This window comes from Panthera onca, chromosome C2 (genome assembly GCF_046562875.1).
Source record: "Panthera onca isolate mPanOnc1 chromosome C2, mPanOnc1 haplotype 2, whole genome shotgun sequence".
In the NCBI taxonomy this organism is placed as follows: domain Eukaryota; kingdom Metazoa; phylum Chordata; class Mammalia; order Carnivora; family Felidae; genus Panthera; species Panthera onca.
The window spans coordinates 43,711,771-43,733,336 of NC_138347.1; the positions used below are offsets into that span (position 1 = coordinate 43,711,771).

The 21,566-nt window shown below is 34.2% G+C and overlaps 1 pseudogene; it reads left to right on the forward strand.

The window, feature by feature from the left end:
- The first annotated feature begins 12,723 nt into the window (after positions 1 to 12,723).
- Positions 12,724 to 18,948, forward strand: LOC132684336 (eukaryotic initiation factor 4A-I pseudogene; annotated as a pseudogene).
- Positions 18,949 to 21,566: the final 2,618 nt, after the last annotated feature.

Here is a 21,566-nt window from a genome sequence, read left to right on the forward strand (position 1 = left end):
GTTGAAGATCACACTGAGTTTATCCACTCTTCTTTCAAGTTCGGTGAACATTTTTATGACACTTACTTTGAACCCTTTATCAGGTAGTTTGGCTATTTCTATTTTGTTTACTTCTTTTCCTGAGATTTTTTATTGTTCTTTTGTTTGAAACATATTTCTCTGTCTCCTTGTTTCATCTCTCCGTGTTTGTTTCTGTGTATTAGGTAGCTCAGCTATGCCTCCTGGTCTTCAAGATAGTGCACTTAGATATAAGGCATCCTGTGGGGCCCAGTAGTACAGAATCAGGTGCTCCAGGAGTGCCTTCTGTGTAGGCTTGCATACCCTCCTGCTGTGACTGGGCTGTGACTGCTGCACACGTGTGCAGTATGCCGACGTGTGGGGCTGGCCCCAGCCTAGTGGGCTGCAGTGAATGGTTATGACTACTGTGTATACTGGTTGGAAGGGAAGGCCTCCAAGCACAGCTGGCGAGGAGGCCCAGCTGTACCTGCAGTAGGCTTGCTGGTGGGCGGGGCTGGCCCCCAGCCTGACTGGGTGTATTGATGGATTGTGACTTGGTGTGCTGGCTAGAGGCCCGCCTGTGGCCGGTGGGTGGATTATCTCCTAGTACAGCTAATTGAGAGCCTTGGCTGCAACTGTTGACAGGGGTGCATGTTGGCAGCATTGTAACCCCCTCCCTGAGGCAGAATGTGTTTTGTAGTGGCACCGGTTCTGGCCAGGGCTATCTGCCGAGTGTAGTGGGGTGGTAGTCACTATGGAGGGGATACTGGTCCTGACTGTTGCTGCCCACTGAGTGTGGCAGGAGGTATTCGCTTTGCAAAGGTGTGTTTGCTCATTGGGGTGGATTTTCACAGAAACACTGGGGTGGGCAAGCAGCACTCCCAAGGTAAATGGAAAGTGCCAGTTACGCCGAAGGAAGGCAAGAAAATGGTGCCCAACAAGACTTCCATTCCTGGAGAAAGCTGCTACAGTTCCCTGTCCCTCCAGTACATCTTAAAATTAGTCAATAAATCTCCTTCACTTATAACCCAGGTCCTTTGAAATTTCGGCCTCTGTGCTGGGTCTCAGATCAAGTGATACAGTGTGTTGGCCCATTAAGAGCAGAATCTGAGTTTCCTGTAAATCTTTGCTTTCCTCGAGTTAAGTCCCATTGATTTTCAAAGACATTATGGGGCTTGTCTTCCAAGTGCAGATCCCCAAGGTAGGGTGTGCCTGATGTAGGGTTTGATTCCCTTTCTCCCCAGGGAGAACCTCCATACCTGTGATATTTCTCCTGCATGTGGGTCACTGCACAGAAGGGTTGGGTTCCAGCCATGTCTCTTCCCCACTCCCCCTTCTCAATGTGGCTTTCTCTTTATCTTTAGCTGTGGAAGTGCTGTTCAGCTAGTCTTTAGATCATTTTCAGAGTGAGTTACATTATATATAGCTATAGCCTCAGTATGTCTGTGGGACAAAGTGACCTCAGGATCCTCTGACTCTGCCATCTTCCTTGACCCCTAATGTTATCTCAGTTTTAGTATAATAGTGTCCTTGATTCTTACCAAACATAGTAAATATCCACTGTTTAAAAACAATAGTTAAAAATAGCAACTATTCACTGTTTAAAAACAGACGCAATAAGATTAGCAAAATAGTATGAACAGAAACAATTTTGTTAACTTCACAATAAATACAAACAGGTATTCATGGATTACACTTGAAATAATAAAAAACAAAAACAGTACTCATGGATGACACTTGAAATAAGGAAACAAAATAGGATGTATTTGATTCTCATCTATATACAAAAATTCAACAACTAGATCAGGGTGGTTTTTTTTTAATTTAATAAAACCATCAGTTAATATAGACTTCACAAAGGAATGAAAAGATGAATGAGACATAACTCATTTCTCATGTGGAAGAATATATACTTTATTGGAGGAGAATGGCACATACTTAAAATATGCAGATAATCAGTAAAGGGAGGAAAGCGTTTTCTAAATTGAAACATGTATTGTGTGAAAAGTCCATTTTACTTTGACATTATAAATTCGGCCTCCATATCCTTGTAAAGAATATGAAAAGTATTCAAAAAATATTTCTAAATGTTCAATAGCCACCTACAGATAGTAACTTGTATATTTCCCTTTAAAGGTCGATAAAACATTTCCAAAGAATTCTTACTGAAAAATAATCTCAAAATTTTAAGTAAAAAAGTACATTGTGCTGAAACTAAAATTATACTGTATGTTAACTAACTGGAAGTTAAATAAAAACTTGAAAAACACATTCTGAAACAATATATATTTTATGAGCTTAAATTGGCTCAAAATTGATATGCATGTATTTTTGTGTGTGCACACATGCATATATGTGCAAATAATACCTTATTTGTGTGTATATTTCCAGAAACTTAATTGTGGTTATTTCTCATTTGGTGGTGATTTTACATACATGTAAATTACACACACACACACACACATATATATGGCATATGTACAATATATTATTATACATGTAATGTATATTATGTGAAATATTATATATAACAAATGTTATATGAATACATATATACATATTCTATTCATAAAATGCATGTTGCATGTATTATATAAATGATTATATAAAATATATAATGAATATATATTATTTTCTAATTAGACATTAAGTGGTAGAAATAAAAGGTGTTTTCCAGAAATAGAAGGATAAATATTTTTGATATTTTAAGTATAAATTCTCTATTTAGGGGATAGTAGTCAGTCCTTGAAACTGTATAAGTATTTTAACATTAAGGTGGCCACCGATGCATGTGGAATAAGTCGAGAAAGCAAGAAGTGAAGAGAAATTAAACACACATAGAATACAATTACAACAAACTGCATTTTGTAAGAAATCATATGTGCAAAATAACAAGAGAAAAGTCTCCATGAAACCTGGTAAATATTTATTAAATATTTTGTAAAGCTATCATAGAGTCATACACTCTACCTTGTGTATCACTGTATTTAAAATATGACAGCAAAGCCATTTTTTCAAAAGTGCTAAGAATCTTTGACACATTTACATGCTATGGAGACCTGTGAAAAGTTTGAAATCATAGTCAGCCAGATGGTTATCTGCATGATACCAAATTGCCACCTGCTTAACAACAGTTGCATGATTAACTGCACTTTAAAACTTTTTATCTAAGTATTTGGCAAAACACAGGAACAGTCATTATTCTATGTGATATTTTAAAGCATTTCATGATACTATATATCTGACGATACAGAAAATCTTTGTATTTCATAAAAATAACACTGTTAAGTACATAGCACAAAAGCACAAAATGTACTGGATGGCATAAGTGTTCGTGTCATTGTGAGACTTGCACTTTTTATTACTTCTAGAAAATATATTTTAGACCCAATCTTTCACCTATCTGCTGCCCTGTTTGTTCGATCATAAAAGGAGATCATGAAGGAGATAAATGTTCTCATGAAGGAGAACATTTACACTTAATTTTCCAAGTAACAGAGCTGCTTTGCAATGCTACCTCAGAAATTTGATTGGTAAAACAACTTAGATGGTAATTTGTGCCTTTGTGTAACTCATATAATAGACTTAATTTACACAAACGTTAGAAAATTTAATGGATATTTTCTTTATGTATCAACACATTTTAATAGCAGTATGGCTATTGTACAACCAGCTATTTAACATTAGCTGCGTTAGTATAGATTATAAGCACAACTCGCATGCTTTATGCAAATAATGAATAAATTACATTCTGATAATAAATTAATAACCTATTTTGCGAGTAAGTTGTGTGTAGGCCACGTATATAGACAATACATAAAAATGGAACTCAGAAAGAGCTGAATTAGTTTAAAAAATTAGTATTTTCATTATGAATGTGTATTTTAAAAATGTATAGGTTTTCTACATTTCTTTTACCTTTTATTAAACATCATAGTATTCAAAATGCTTTGCACAGTAATTACTGAAGTTGTTTTACTGTTTGGCATGTATTCATTCACGTATTTGTGACTGCTGCATGAATGTTTCTACCCATCAACTTTCTCTTTCAAATTAAACATTTCAATTATCCAAAATGTTTGATCATTAAAACAAGGCACCGCCCGGGCTTTCCTTTTCCTCTATATTTAGTCTCATGAGTAAATTTGGCTTTAGTAAATTTACAGAAATGAGACTTCCAAAAGCCTTGAATACAAAATATAAAATATTGCGAAGTATCTCAAATATCAAGATAATGGACTTAGATAAAATAAATGACTTAAAACTGCTTTAAAAATTATCTTATTTCAATACAGACTTGTGATATACTTGCTCACAATTCTTGAAAATTACGAATCTAAAATATTGGCTTTATTGACTCACTACTTTGGTGTAGCAGGATTCTTGCACAGAGAATTGACATCAAGGTTTTTTTGTTTGTTTGTTTGTTTGTTTGTTTGTTTGTTTGTTTTTTAGAAAGCAACTTTATTTGTGCCAGCACTGCTCAGTTGGGTTTGGACCCGAACTGAGCTTGGAACGCCACATGGCATAGTTTTTATATATATATTTTTTTACTTTTTTGTCTCCCATACATGGTAACTACACACACACATACACACACGTAGTCTGATTAAGCGGTCTCATGTTCCAAGGTTGTGAGGGATGTTGTCACATACGGTATAGTCAGGTTGCCTTTTTTTTCCCCCCTTAGGGAGGGGACGCTATCACACGGGAGCTTTATGAAGCTATGATATCCAAACCTTTCTCTGATTCTTAATCTTGTTGACCCAACCACTAATTCATTTTCTCTTCAAAACAATTTTCTTCCCACATTATTTGTAATTCTCTCTCACAGCCTAGATAATAGCTCAATAATGACTTTTACTGCATCATGACAACTATGGATACTAAGTAACTCTACTCAAAGTCTAATAATACTCTCTCGCTCTGTCCCAAGCCTCCCTAGCACATGAAATTTGGTATGTCTTCGCAAACATTTTTTTCTTCAAAAGGATTTTTTTTCAAATATACCTCAAATGTTCAGCCTGTTCAGGTGCTTAGAATTATTTGTACCTAAAGGAAAAATGAAGACACTAATACTACTCTAGAGAGAACACAGAAAGAGAAAAAAGAATATTGTGTGACCATTTTCGTGTGTGTGTGTGTGTGTGTGTGTGTATGCATGCAAACCTGTGCATATACAGGTTTATTACATAAACCTGGAAAATCATCTCTATGCCTTTTTTAATTTTTTTAATTTTATTTTTTTAATTTTTTTTTATGTTTATTTACTTTTTAGACAGAGAGAGAGACAGAGCATGAATGGGGGAGGGGCAGAGAGAGAGGGAGACACAGAATCCAAAGCAGGCTCCAGGCTCTGAGCTGTCAGCACAGAGCCCGATGCAGGGCTCGAACTCACAGATCGTGAGATCATGACCTAAGCTGAAGTTGGACACTTAACCGACGGAGCCACCCAGGTGCCCCTCTATGCCTTTTTTTTAAAATTAGATTTTATAAGAGATTTTGTGTCTAATCACTATCGGAGTTTATAATTGCAGAATCCTTTGTCAACTTTTAGAATCTCTATAGTTTTATATATTTTTTTCACATAAACACATTCTTTCTACACATTAGTCCTTTATTTTGTATAATTTTTGGTTCAATTCCATTTTTGAGACTAGATATTAAAACCTTTCCTGAGTAATTTTCTGCCCCTAGAGTTGGATTTAGAATGCCACATTTTTCTTTTCTAAACTATAAGTAGAATAATATTTTTATCTTCTAGAAGAAAAAAAAAAACAGGGAGCCTGGGTGGCTCAGTTGGTTGAGCGTCTGACTTCAGCTCAGGTCATGATCTCACAGCTCGTGGATTCCAGCCCCACTTCGGGCTCTGTGCTGACCGCTCAGAGCCTAGAGCCTGCTTCCGATTCTGTGTCTCCCTCTCTCTCTGCCCATAACCCTCTCACATTCTGTCTCTGTCTCTCTCAAAAATAAAGAAACATTTAAAAAAAAAGAGAAGAAAGAGAAAACAATTGATAGGTTTTAATTTATTATGGTATTTAAAATTAGATACTGAGTATATTTTTAGCTTACTATTTAAGGAAAAACAGGTGAGTTACATATAAGTATTACTATCATCCTTAGCAAAAAACAAGTCTATATAAATATGCAAGATATATAGAATAAAAATGGTTTGTCTTAAGTGGTACAATTAAGTTTGTACTTTGTGATATAATCCGATTAAATGTGTGTTTTAAGTTTTAATAGTTTTATATTTGTTCAATGACAGAAAAATCTCATCCTTCAGGTAAAAGACTTGGGAATAAGCAGATCACTGAGAATATAACCTGAATCTTAGAGAAAGGACTTGCAAGAAGTAAACAGGAACGTGCATTTTTCTTATTCAGATATTAGGAGACTCAACACAAACCTGTTAGTATTCCTAATAAGGACCGAACAATCTTCAGTGTAAACCCAAGTGCAGTTAGGTCTCTGTTCTACTAGATACGTTCATCAATACCTCAATGGTTTGAGTTACCTTTTTTCTTTTTTTCCTTGAATACTGCAAATCTTTTGCTAAGGAAGAATGCCCAGGTGCTGAAAATCTTCAAACTTTGTACATAGCTTGGAAGTTTAGAGTGTTGCGCACAGACTGCATTTTTTCTTTTATTAGTGTCCACATACCCAGCATTCTTTGTCTGTTGTAGTCAGTAGAGCTTATGTCATTGAACCATGCAGGGAAAATAGAATGCTCTCTCTGAAGATCAAATTAACTCTTAGACACCAACCTAAAAACTAACAGAATATTTTATATATTTCATGTGAAATTTGGTTTTCTTCTAACACATGTTTGTATTTCATGCTTCTCCTTGCCATTCTCCCTCTACGTAGAGGTAACTCTATGCAGTAGGAGAAAATTTAGGTTGCTATAAAGAAAAAAGACTTATAAGAGATCTTGAGAGACTGGACAGTCCAGAGGTGCTTCCTCAAACACGGTCCCTTTTTATTTTAAACCTTATCTGAGTCTAATTGAATGTTCTTCTCTTAACTGGAAGACTCATGAGTGGCACCAAAATATATCTTCTTTCTCTTAGGTTGGATTATTTCAGTGGAGATCCAAGGATAAACATTTTCATGTAAGTAATTTATTAAGAGGGTTCTAGTAAAAATCAGGAGAGTAAAGAAATTGTTCAATAGGGGCAAAGTTCAATAAAGACAAAGTACTTTGTAGGAAAATTTTAGTTCATCCTGCAGAGATCTCTTGAAATAGTATAAGTAGCAATTCATAGTGGCTCTAACAAGATAGAGAGGAGCTGAAGCGTTTATATTTATATCCCACATATATTTGTCAGTCACTGGGTTACAAAAGGCTGAGGGGAATGCTAGCTTACTCATCTGGTAAAACAGGTAAAATGTGATCAGGCAGCTTTAAGGGCAAGTCCTTTTGTATGTTTGTTTTTGTTCTCTCTCTTTTTTAATGTTTATTTTGAGAAGAGGGAATATAAATGGGAGAGGGGGAAAGGGAAAGGAAGAGAGAGAATCTTAGAAATCTTGCCAAGTTTCACACTTGGCATAGAGCCCAATATGGGGCTTGATCCTACAAACTGTGAGATCATGACCTAAGCCAAAACCAAGAGTTGGACACTTAACCAACTGAGCCCTCCAGGCACCCCAAGGGCAGGACCTCTAATAAGAAGATTCAATTGCTATTCAGAGTAGAAGCACATCAGTAGCCCCTGTACATGCAAGTGATAAGGAATAAGAAAAAAAATATGCATGTACAAGCGTGGGCTTCAATACTACAAAAGAAGAGGTATAAATCTCACTACTGAATTGCATGAACTTTGTTTTAGCTGAAAAAAATGTCAGTATAAAAATTAAACTACAATAAATTTCACCCTTTAGGTGTACTTTTTGATGAATTTTGGCAGTTGTATATATTCATTATCTCATCAATCATGATACAGAGCAATTCCAACCAACTAAAATATATTCTTGGCCTCCTTTGCATTTCATGCCTCCTCTGGCTTTCCTTCCTCACTGCTAGGAAACACTGATCTCTTCTTTGTCCCTATAGTTTTGCCTTTTCTGTAATTTCTTATAAATGATATAATGCTTACGTGTTTGTGTTTGACTTTTTTGACATAGCATGATTTTTGATATTCATCCATTTTCCAATGTTCAAATCTGTTTGTTTTTACTGCTGAGTAGTATTCTCTGAAATTGGGTTGTCACAATTTGTTTACTGACAAGTTTGTGATGGGTGTATCATTGAGCATTTTGATCAGAAATCTCTGAGAGTTCTATTTGCTCCACATCCTTGCCAACACAAGGCATCATCAAGCATTTTGATTTTAACAGTCTAGTAATTTGGTGGTTTGAATTTGAATTTTCTGAGTGACTAATGTTGAGCACATTTCCATATGCCTATGGGCCATTCATCAATCTTCTTTTGTAAATGATCTATTCAATTGCCCATTTGTTTTTGTAGGAAGCGGTTTTGTTTGTTTTTTTGTTTTGTCCATAGAAGTCTTCAATGTTAAGCACCATTTATTAGAAAGACTATCTTTTTTTTCCATTTTTTCCATTTTTCCATCCCCCATGATCTTTCCGTTTAACTAACTTGGCACTGTGTAAAAAAATAAACACACCCTGTAAATCTGTGATTATTTTTTCACTCTGTATTCTTTTTTATTGATGTATATATTGATCATTACCACTATGCACACTATATGTGGTGAATCTTTCAATGGCAGATGCATTCTGTTTTGAGGTGTTTAAAAATAATTAATTTGGTTAGAATTTGTTCAAATTCAAATTTGTCAAATATGTCAATTTTTTTTCTTTTTCTAACAATTATTGATAGGATGTTGTAATCTCCAGGAATAGATTTCAAGAGAATTTATGTTTCAAGCCCAGTAATTTACATTGTTCTCTTTCTTACACATTTGATTGATTGTTCAATTGTTTTCAGGTCCTCTATTTTCTCCTTCAATTCCCCTTGCCTTTGAATCCTTAAGCATAGTTGTAAAAAGTACTTTTAAATCTATGTCTGCAAAATCCAACATGTTCATCATTTCTGAGTTTGTGTCTTTTGATTGGTTTTTCTCCTCTTTTTAAATTCACTAATTTGCTATTTTGTACTGAATATTGCTGTGTTATGCTATTAATGTGTAGATTTTGTTGTCTTAAAACAAGGTGACATTTTATTCTGGTAGAATTTGCAAATGAGCTTGATTTATTTGAGCTTCTTCCTAGATTGTACCAAGATAAGTCTGGGATTATTTCTTTTAGGACTATGTAAATCTTATTCTTAACGTATTGTCTTTCTGGGAGCTTACCAAATGCCTGGGGTGTAAAATGAGATCTCTCCACTCTAGCTTATAAGAATTTGAACATCTAGCAGCTATATTCAAACCCAAACAATTGTTCAGCTCATATCTCCGCAATAGCTCCTCTTTGGTAGTTTTCTTTTCTCTTTTCTTTTCTTTTCCTTTCTTTCCTTTTTTTCCTTTTCATTTGTTTTGTTTTGTTTATTTTTTTATTTTTTTACTTTGGTTGTGGAGTGGTTAGCCTTGCAAAATCTCCTCTCGTAACTTCTCAGCTTAATATTTATCTAGAAAGTCAAGACAACTCCTGTGCATATTCCTGAAGTCCCTTCATTGTACAATATCTTCTTCAGTTTTTGGCCCATAAAGCCAGGATCCTCAATAACATAACATTGATCTCTGTGGTTCCAGTTCAGTGTAATTTTCTGCTCTATTTGGACTTGCTATACTCCAGAAAGTATCTCCAGGCATAAAACTGAGGTTATAGAGCCATCTGACAGTTTTTGCTTCTTTTCATGATAACAGCATCACTTTGCCTATCATGCAGTATTTGAAAAGTTATTATAGTTATCTATTAGGAGACGTTAATTGCTAACAGTTTCGCCATTTTAATCACATATGGAAATCCCCATTCTTCTTTTTCTGAGTTATTTTTTAGTTGCAGTATAGCTAACACACAATGTTATGTTTGTGTCAAATGTACAACATAGTGATTTGACAAGTCTGTATATGTTAGGCTCACAAGTGTAGCTACTATCTGTCACCATATGATGCTATCACAATACCATTGGCAATAGTCTCTATGCTATACCATTTATCCCCATGATTTATTCATTCCCTAACTGCAAGCTTGTATCTTCCACTCCCCATCATCCATTCTGCCCATCCCTCCCACTTTCCCCTCTGGAAACCATCAGTTTTTCTTTGTATTTATGGGTCTGTTCCTGCTTTTGTTTATTTTATTTTTTAAGATTCCACATATAAGTGAAATTGTATTTATCTTGGTGTGACTTATTTCACTTAGCATAATACCCTCTATGTTCATCCATGTTGTTGCAAATAACAAGATCTCATTACTTTTATGGCTAAGTAATATTCCATTATAGATATTTACATTCATATTCAGATTTATAAATATATATGTATATACACACATGCCCCACATCTTCTTTATCCATTAATTTATTTATTGAATGTCCCTAAATTTTTAAAGTGAGTTTTTCAACAAATTGTTTTGATTAACTGGACAGGTTTTCATAGTTTTTGAGCAATATTTTTTAATACATATAAACATCCTTGGAAAACTTCCTTCATAATTAGTGACAATTTTCCACATGAAAAAAGAATAGTGTATTTTTATCAACAGGGGAAAAAAGAATAGTATATTTTTATTGGGTCATCCTAATAATGTAATTAGAATTTATGGTATAAAGTCATTACTTAAAAAGTAAAACTTTTAGAATAATGTCTATGTTATTTGTCATTAATGTAATGTTCTAAAGGTCACAACATTAAGTGCATGTGTGAAAATTAGTGCTGTATACTTGGTTAGTTATGTCTTGAGGTGAAATAATCATAAATAGCTCAACTTTACAAAATAGGATACTGAGTATATCCATTGATGGTAAGAAATAGTGAGTAGTGACCCAATCTGAAAACAGTATACCATATTTCTTTTACTTGCAACATCTTTCACAAAAAAGTTAAAAAATCAACCCAGCAGGGCGCCTCAGTGGCCCAGTCGTGTAAGCGTCTGACTCTTGGTTTCAGCTCAGGTCATGATCTCAAGGTTCCCAGGCTCAAGCCCCCCACTGGGCTCTGCGCTGTTAGCCAATTCCTTAACATTTCTTCCTCTCCTTCACCCTCTCTTCTCTCTTTCTCTATATACACACATCCTATTGGTTCTGTTTGGCTGGATAATCCTGACTAATACAAAGGCTGTATTCATTTTCCTTAACTAAATACATATGTTCATGTCTCACCTCCTTTGCTAGTAGTTCTTATATATTATTATAATTCCAGTTATTTTATTTGCATATGATTTCTATCACAAATTAGGGTATAAAATTCTCTACAACTGAGACAGTGTATAAAACCACTTTTATATCTGTGTCTACTACGTTTTTCTTTTTTAATTATTGAGATAGTTTACTCATTTTTTTTAATGTTTATTTATTTTTGAGAGAGAGACAGAGCAGAGAGGGGGAGGGCCAGAGAGAAAGAGAGACACAGAATCCGAAACAGGCTCCAGGCTCTGAGCTGCCAGTACAGAGCCCGACGCAGGGCTTGAACTCACAAACTGTGAGATCATGACCTGAGCTGGAGTTGAACGCTTAAGCAACTGAGCCACCCAGGTGCCCCTCTAGTCCATTTTTCAACTACACAGGTAGAATGCCAATATATATTTTAAAAATTAATCCTATTGCTTTATATTATGCTACTGACTCTTGTGAATAAATATGAAGTATTTGATATATTATTAAACCTCAAAAAGTATGTATCTTTGTGTGTGTGTGTGTGTGTGTGTGTGTGTGTTGGAAAAGAAAAATGGAATGATATCATTATTAGTTGCTTCTAATGACTCTCAAAGGAACCAAAAACTAAATGAAATATTTGTCCTATATCTGTTCATGAGTGTTCTTAAAAGAAATATTAGTTTTGTTTATCATGATTAGTATCATGTCATAATATTTTAGATTGTTTTCAATTTAATTTAAAGAGAATAAGGCCATATCTATTTTAAGTATACTGTTGCTTTTGTCCCCAAAGTGAATATAGTTAGATTTACTTTCACTGCCACTTTATTTTTAATGAGAATATTTCAGTGACAACAACAGTAAAATACTCTGATTGTTTTCAAATTAGAGATATAAACTCTGCTCCATAATTTACTTTTGCCTCTCTACTTCATGGAATATTCGTTATTTCTAAGAACTGCAGTTTCCTATAAATGATATAAATAAGGTAAATGATGATCTTCACCTTTCCTTAAATTTCTAAGAGGCAAAGACTAACTGAAAGTTTGTATTCACCTATTTTTTTTTTCATGGGAATTATTTAAGAGACAGAAGTTTTTCTTTTATTATTGGCTGATAAGCAAACAAATTGAAGCAAATCAAATCAATTTATAAACCTGTAGGAGGATAAAATATAGACATAAATCCACTGAACACACATGTAACTAATACACCCTCTGCACGTATTCTGAATGATTTCAGCTAACGCTACTCGTCTGTCCATAGGCACATGTAATGAATGCCAATGCAGTCATCTGGAGGCTTAGCCATCCTTCTCTTCTTCTTCTTCTTTTTTGTCTCTAGGCTCTCCAACTTTTATGTTTTTCATTCACTCCACTAAGCTTCTCTTGAGCTTTCTAGGTTTGACAAAGTTGTCCTCTGGCATGTTTTTGCCAGCTGTCATGGCTCATGTGCAATTTAAGCCTCTGTTGCACACTATTGTAAATCCAGGTAATGAAAGCCACAAACTTCTCACAAGCATTATAAAGCTGACATCTGTCAAGATAAATATTGTGCAGTCAGCAAAGAGAGGGGATGGCTTAGATGGCTTAAACAGGTAACCTTGATATTTCATTTGAGAAGGCTTTAGATGCACCTTCAAAGTATCGTGGTTTGCATTAAGTTGTTATGTAACATCTGCAGATCACTTTCATGCTCTTAATAAGTAATAGTTTATGTTTTTAAAAACATCTGTGTTTTGGAGAAAATGGATGAATTATTTCCTAAGCCCATTATTTAAAAACATGGTATGATTTTCTGTGTTTTATTGACTTATTTACTATTTTATTGTAATATTAATACCTGTTGTTTAAATAAAGTAAATACATGTGTTAAAGTATACATATGAAGAATATCACAATTACTTTTATTATCACAAACCTTTCAATGTTTGTTTAGCAATACTTTATATTCCTTTAATATTCTTTTATTTTTGCAACGAACACCGTATGAAAATTTGCATCTTAATATATCTCATTAAATCTTATGTTATAAACATTGTCATGTTAATCATGTTTATCTAAATTATAGCATGAAGTTACCCTGTAGCTTTCTGGCTTTTAATGACAGAAGATTTTACAGAGTGCTTTAATTATAACTATTATAACAACTATACAAATAAGTTCTAACATTGACCATTTCTTATAGGTCAGACTATTTCCTATGTGATATATATTCTCTCATTTAATTCTTTCTAAAAAAAATTTTTTTAAAGTTCATTAATTCATTTTGAGAGAGAGAGAGGACACACGCAAGGGGAGAGGAGCAGGGAGTGAGGGAGAGAGTGAGAATCCCAAGCAGGCTCTGTGCTGAAGTCCAATGTGGGGGCTCAAACTCAAGAATTACAAGATCATGACATGAGCCAGTTGGCTACTGATCTGACTGAGCCACCTAGGCCCCCAATCTCGTTTAATTCTAACAATAATCTACTACTCATACTATTATATATTATATAAATATAAGTTAAAGTAATACACAATTATGTAAATATAATACAATAACCATTATATTATTATGTTCTCTCTCTCTTATAGACAATAAAGCCAAAGATTAGAGAAGTAAAACAAAATGGTTGAGACAATACAGCCAGTAAGAACAAGAGCTGGCACTCGAGCACATTCTTGTAAGCATCTTTAGAATTAGTTCTTATAATATCTTATCATGTACAACACTATGTGACAGGAAAATTAAGATTTAGTTTTAGTTACAACTCACAAGTTAGAAGATTATTCTTTTACCCCATCTTATTTCTTTAGTATATTCAGAGAACACCGTAGAAACAGAACAACACTGATCACTATGGAAAAAAAAAAAAATAGAGCTGACTATATAAGGGAAAAGAATCTTCATCCATTCCCTTTGAGCACAGGGGAAAAAAAACAAAAACAAAAACTAAAAACAAATGCTTTGTGTCAAGGTATAAAAAAAAAAAAAAACCAGAAATGAGAATGCTGTAAGAATTACATTCTCTCTTATCAGACAGTGAAACACCAAACAAGAGTAGACCAGAAAAAATGTTATTGACATAGACATGTTTTTTATCATTATTTTTTAAGGAACGAAATACTGAAAATGGATTTGGAACCCATAAAATCCTTTAGAATTTTTCCATATAAGTATGTATATAATGATTGAGACCCATAGTATACATGTGTGAATCTTTTTATATACGTGTGTGTGTGTGTGTGTGTGTGTGTGTGTGTGTGTGTATTTCAACAGTAGGTAAACTAATGCCAAGTCTAATTATTCTGTTAATTTTGTATTTTTGAGATTGGAAACAAGAGAAAGATCCTGTCATTAGAGTCTAAATTGTAGTATACTCATCTGTGAAGAGATCTATCATTTTGTGAGAAAGAATAAGGAAGAATGTGATGAAATCAGAGTGAGCAACTGGGGGTGGAGGGGAGGAGAAAAAGCCAATATAGTATGATCTTGCTCTTCTCTGTAAGAAAGAAGGTAAATAAGATTAACATATATATATTTTTTTAATTTCTAAAGAGAGCAAGAATGAAATATGAACTACTCAATTTTACATAAAACTTAGAAAAAGGGAATTGACAGGGAGAAGCAAATACATTTATATGATTTTGACTTTGAACCGTATTTCTTTTACACTTCCAAAAATGAAATTCATCCACCTATAGGGAAATACCTTAAAAAGTAGGAAAAATAAATGCAAAATGAGGCACAAACATTAGAAAATAAGTCCAACTCTATATTAAATAGGTAACACATCCATGTCTTATACAACGTTATTTATAATTATAACTCAATAAAATTGGAAAAAAACACCAAAAAAACCCCACAGACATAAGACATAAATAATATTTCAAGTAATCTTAACACAGTTCTTTATATAGATTTATACACACACACATACATGTATAAACAGAAAGAACTATAAATACACTTTTGGTACATTTTCAATCAAAAATGAACAATAGGTTTATTGTTAGTAATGTTGACAATGTAATTGTAAGCTACATTAAAGTACATTTTTGGGGCCCCTGGTTGGCTCAGTCAGTTGAGTGTCTGAATTTGTGGCTCAGGTCATGATCTCACAGTTCACTAGTTTGAGCCCTGCTTCAGGCCCTGCGCTGACAGCTCAGAGCCTGGAGCCTCCTTCAGATTCTGTGTCTCCCTCTCTCTCTGTCCCTCCCCTGATCAATTACTTTCTCTCTCTTTCTCTCTCTCTCAAAAATAAACACTTTTTTAAAAAGTACATTCTTTCAAACTACACCAAATGCATTATAAATGAATTTACAATTATTCCCTAATATATGTTTTTAAAAAATGTAAATATATTGAATTTATTTGGAAACAGTTTTTACAGCATAAAAGCATTAAATAAAATAGTTTTATAGCATAAAAGTACTAAATAAAATAGGTAAAAACCTTTTTGTTAAATTTGAGTTAGAAATACGAATGTAACTTGTAATTTAAAGTATATATATTCTCTAGGTTTTTGCTACTGAAATAATCTAGAAGCAGTGACCTCCTAAGAGTAATGTGTGTACGTAACAACCAAACTTTGATTCTAAAAACTATTCTCCAATATAATGAAGAGGTGAGACTTGAAGATATAGCTATTTCCAAGTCTGAGAACAGGGAAAATAGAGAAAATGAAAAATGCACACAAGAAAGTGATCAAATATTAATGTGTTCATATCAAAAGGATACAGAAATGGGTTGGCAATTTGTGTGGAAAATTATATGCATATATATGTGTGTGTGTGTGTGTGTGTGTGTGTGTGTGTGTATGTATATATATAAATGTTTTTTTTTTTTCAATGCTTTACATCTCAAAATCTTGATTAGTTTTTCCAGTATGAAAAATATGATATCCACTTTAAGTTTGGTATATACACTTAGTGGATCTTTTCATTCTGTTTATTTTTAAACTTTTTGCATCATTTTGTTTTAAAATCCTATTGTGCAAAAATATATGGCATTAGAGAGGAGACAGTAAGATTTAAGAAGGAAGATAGTATCTTTTAAGCAGTAGGCTTAAACCATTCATATGCATACCAATTTTTGATGAGTTTGAATATATTCCATATTTGGTTTTATGTGGTCTTACTTGTCATTATTCACGTATTTTATACACTCCATTTTCCACTTTTTGGTGATTTTAGTTTGCTTTGTTTTGTTTACGTATTTAAAACTACGTATTTTACTCTCAAGTTTTCTGATTATTTTTATGTACATATTTGACAGGTAACATTAAATTTAAATCTTCTAATAAAAGTTGAAGTTTAATAAGATCAGTTTTACTCTCTGCAAGGACATTAATACCTATTTAATTTAATCTTCTTTTTTTCTTCTCCTCTTTCCCCATAAATAAACACACACACACACACACACACACACACACACACACACACACACATACACACACACACACACACATCATAGGACAAACCTTATTATTTTCATCTAGGTTGTAGTTTAATTTGTTAACCAAAACACATTTTAAAACACTGATTATTTAGATATATTGCAGACATATTTTTGGTAGCAAATTCTTGAATAGTATTGTTCAAATGCCAGTAAGCTAATTAAATAATTTATAGAAATATAGCATATCAAGAATGGAATATTTTGTTGTCATTAATATTGATGTGATTTGTCCATATCAGCATATATTTAAAATGCTCAAAATTTATTGTAAAGTGAAAAAATTAATTTATATGAAGACAGTTATTTTAGATACCATTTTATTCAACTTCTATCAATAGGTATGTCTAGAGAGATGCCCAAATAAATAGGTAGATATATACATACATAAACAACTTGTCATTTCTGAAAATAGGCACCATTATTTTATAAACACATTTGCCTTTATTGAGAGGAACTGGTACAATGTGTTACATATACATTTGTAATGCTAAAATTTTGCCATGTTTATGTATTATGTAAAAAAAAAAAAAACCCTATTCAAAATGTCTACTACAACATGACAGTTTTTAAAAAGTTCTTACAAGCCAATGATTACATGTTACATGGGCATCTGGGAAAAGTTAGTAAAAAAATTAATTCATTGATGAAGAAAAACACATGTCCCTACAATAAGGAGAGTTGAATCTCCACAATCAGTGAAATAAGATTTGCCTACAATCTTGTCATCTACAATATTAGCAAAGCGCTTTAAAATAAACAATTGATAGAGAATGTGAGAAAAATGTTACTGAGGTGAAAATTGGTATTTAATGGCAATACATATATCAACCTTCAGCTGGTATGAGACAGTGTAATTAATTATTGGGATAGCATTCCAAGTAAGAGTATGTTTAACAATACTCTGCCCTCTAAGGAACATTTCTTCTGTTTTTATTTTCCTTAAATTCAATAAAAAGAGAATTAAGAATGATGTTGATTTGAGTTTCTAAGGTTCACGCCTGCGAGTCAGGATTCTCAATCCAGAGACAATGGCCCCAATGTGACAGAACCCCAAAGGCCTCATTGAGAGTAACTGGAATGAGAGAGTTGATAGCTTTGATGACATGAACCTCTCTGATTCCCTTTCCCGTGTCATCTATGCCTATGGCTTTGAGAAGCCTTCTGCCATCCAGCAGTGAGCCCTTCTTTCTTGTATCAATGGTTAATGTGATCACTGAAGCCCAATCTGAGACTGGGAAAATAGTCACTTTTGCCATATTAATTCTGTGACAGATTGAATTGGAACTAAAGGCTACACAGGCCTTGGTCCTGGCACCCAGCAGAGAGTTGGATCAGCAGATACAGAGATAGTCATGGAATTAGGAAATCACGTGGGTGCCTCCTGCCATGCCTGCATTGAGGGAACCAATGTGTGTGCTGAGGTGCAAAAGTTGCAGATGGAAGTTCCCCATATCATCATACCCCAGGTCATGTGTTTGATATGCTTAACTGGATATACCTGTATCCCAAATACATCAAGATGTTTGTACTGGAGGAAGCTGATAAAATGTTAAGCCATGGATTTGAGGACCAGATCTATGACATATTCCAAAAGCTCAACAGCAACACCTAGGTGGTTTTGCTGTCGGCTACAATGCCTTCCAATGTGCTTGAGGTGACCAAGAAGTTCATGAGGGAACCCATTTGGATTCTGGTCAAGAAAGAGGAGTTGATCCTGGAAGATATCCACCAGTTTTACGTCAAGATGGAACAAGAGGAATGGAATCAGATGCACTGTGTGACTTGTATGAAACCCTGACCATCATACAGGCAGTCATATCCATCAACACCTGAAGGAAGGTTGATTGGCTCACTGAGAAGACTCACACTTGAGACTTTACCATGTCCTCCATGCATGGAGATATGGACCAAAAGGAATGAGATGTTATCATGAGAGAGTTCAGCTCTGGCTCTAGCAGAGTATTTATTACCACTGACCTGCTGGCCAGGGGCATTGATGTGCAGCAGGTTTCTTTAGTCCTCAATTACGACCTTCCTACCAAAAGGGAAAACTGTACCTACAGAATCAATTGTGATGGACCATTTGGATGTAAGGGTGTGGCTATTAACATGGTGACAGAAGAAGACAAGAGAATTTCTCAAGACAATGAGAACTCTACAACACCTCCGTTGATGTATACCCCTCAATATCGCTGAAACCATCATCTGAGGTGCTTCCTGCTACCTAGCTTTACCTGGAGTTCAGTCCTTGGGCAGGATAAGGGGGGAGGGGGCACTGAAGAGGAGCAGGAGAGGGGAGGGAAGGGAGCCAAGGGATGGACATCTTGTCATTTTTTTTTTAATAAATGTCACTTTTTGAGGCCAAAAATAAATAGACTTCTGTTGATTTTATTTTATTATATAGGCTATAGTTTTCAATATAAAAAGCAAATTTATACTTTTTTTTAATAAATTGAAAGAGAACAGCATGTTTGGCATCATAAAACAGAGCTATGGTTGAAGTGTATCTATTGTAGACATTACAAGTAATCTCAGAATAACCTCGTGGTTTTTTTTTTCCATTTTCATGGGTGTGTGTTTGCAAAATCTAGTTTAAAAAGAAACCCATAGCAGTTTTCATTTGCCCAGAATGAGGGGTGAAGATTACAATTTACAGTCACTTTCTATTTTTTTATTGACGTATAGCTGACATACAGTATCCTATTCGTTTATATCAATAGTACATCATAGTAATTCAATATTTTTATACATGATGAAATGATCTCCATAAGTCTAGTTATCATCTGTCACCACACAAAGTTACTACACTATCATCAACTATATGATATATCCCCATGATTTATTTATTTTAAAACTGGAAGTCTGTACCTCTTAATCCTCTTTACCTATTTTGCCATCCTCTAAACTTTGGTAACCAACAGTTGCCTGTATCTAGGAGTCTGTTTCTGTTTGGTTTTATTTTTAGATTCCATATATAAATGAAATCAGATGGTATTTGCTCTTTCTCTGACTTATTTCACTTCACATAATGCTCTCTAGGTCTATCCATGTTGTCTCAAGAGGCACAATCTCATCTATTTTTATGGCTGACTAATATTCTGCAACACACACGCCACATCTTCCTTATCCATTGGTCTATTGATGGACATTTAGGTTGCTTCCATATCATAACTGTTGTAAATAAGGTTTCCATTGAACATAGGGATACAAATACCTTTATGAACTGGTGTTTTCATTTCCTTTGTATAAATGTCCATAAGCAGAATTGCGGGTGGTTTTAATTTTCTGAGGAACTTTCATACTTTTTTTCACAGTAGCTGAACAAATTTGCATTGCTACAAAGACATTATGAGAGTTTTCTCCACATACTTGCCAGCACTTGTTCCTTTTTGTCTTTTTGATAATCCGGGAGGAGAGAGGTGGTATCTCATTGCATTTTTGATTTGCATTCCCCTAATTATTAGTGTTTTTGGGCATCTTTTCATGTGTTTGTTGGCCATCTTGCATGTCTTCTTTGATAAAGTATTCAATTCCTCTCTCCATTTTTTAATCACGTTGTTTTTATATTAAGTTGTGTTCTATATGTATTTTGGATGGTAACCCTTTATTGGATGTATGATTTGCAAATATCTTCTCCCATTCAGTAGGTGCCTTTTCATTATGTTGATAGTTTCCTTCTCTGTGCCAAAGCTTTTTAGTTTGATGTAATCCCATTTTTTTTTAATTTTAACTTTTGTTGCCCTTGCCTGAGTAGCTCCAAAAAGCATTGTTCACACAAATGTCAAAAAATTTACAACCTGTGTTTTTTTTCTACGAGTTTTATGGTTTCAGGTCTTACATTCAAGTCTTTAATCCATTTTGAATTTATTTTTTAATATGTTAAAAGATAGTGGTCCAGTTTCATTCTTTTGCACATAGCTATCTAGTTTTCCCAGTAGCATTTATACGAGACTGTCTTTACCCCATTAAATATTCTTGCCTTCTTTCTTACAGATTAATTGGCTACTTATGTGTGGAGTTATTTCTGGGCTTTATATTCTATTCCATTGGTCTATGTGACTGTTTTGTGCCAGTCCCACACTGCTCTGATTACTGTAGCTTTGTAGTATAGTTTGAAATCAGATAGCATGATACATATACCTTTGTTCCCTCCCCCCGCCCCCCAAAAAAATTATTGCTATTTGGGATCTTTTCTGGTTCCAAACACATTTTAAGATTCTTCTTCTTAGTTCTGTGACAAATACCATTAGTACTTTAATGGGCATTTCATTGAATCCGTAGAATGCTTTCAGTAGTATAGACATTTTAATAATATTATTTCTTCCACTGCATGAGCATGGTGCACCTTTCCATTTATTTGTGTAATTAGTAACTCTCATCAAAATCATCTAGTTTTCAGCATACATGCATACGTCATCTTACTGCATTTTTCTTTATTGTGTATTATGAATATTGCATTTAGTACAACTAAAGATTTGTGGCAACCCTGAGTTAAACACATCTCTTGGTGCCATTTTTCCAACAGCATTTGTGTAATTTGTGTCTCTGTGTCACATTTTGGTAAGTCTCACAATATTTCATTTTTAAAATTTTTTTTTTAATGTTTTACTTCTACTTTTGAGAGAGAGAGAGAGAGAGAGAGAGTGAGAGCAGAAGGAGGGAGGGAGACACAGAATCTGAAGCAGGCCCCAGGCTCTTAGCTGTCAGCACAGAGCCAGATGTGGGGCTTGAACCCACTAACCATGATATCATGACCCGAGCTGAAGTAGGAGGCCCAAACGACTGAGCCACCCAGGCACCCCTCACAATATTTCATTTTTTAATTATTATTATACTTGTTATAGTG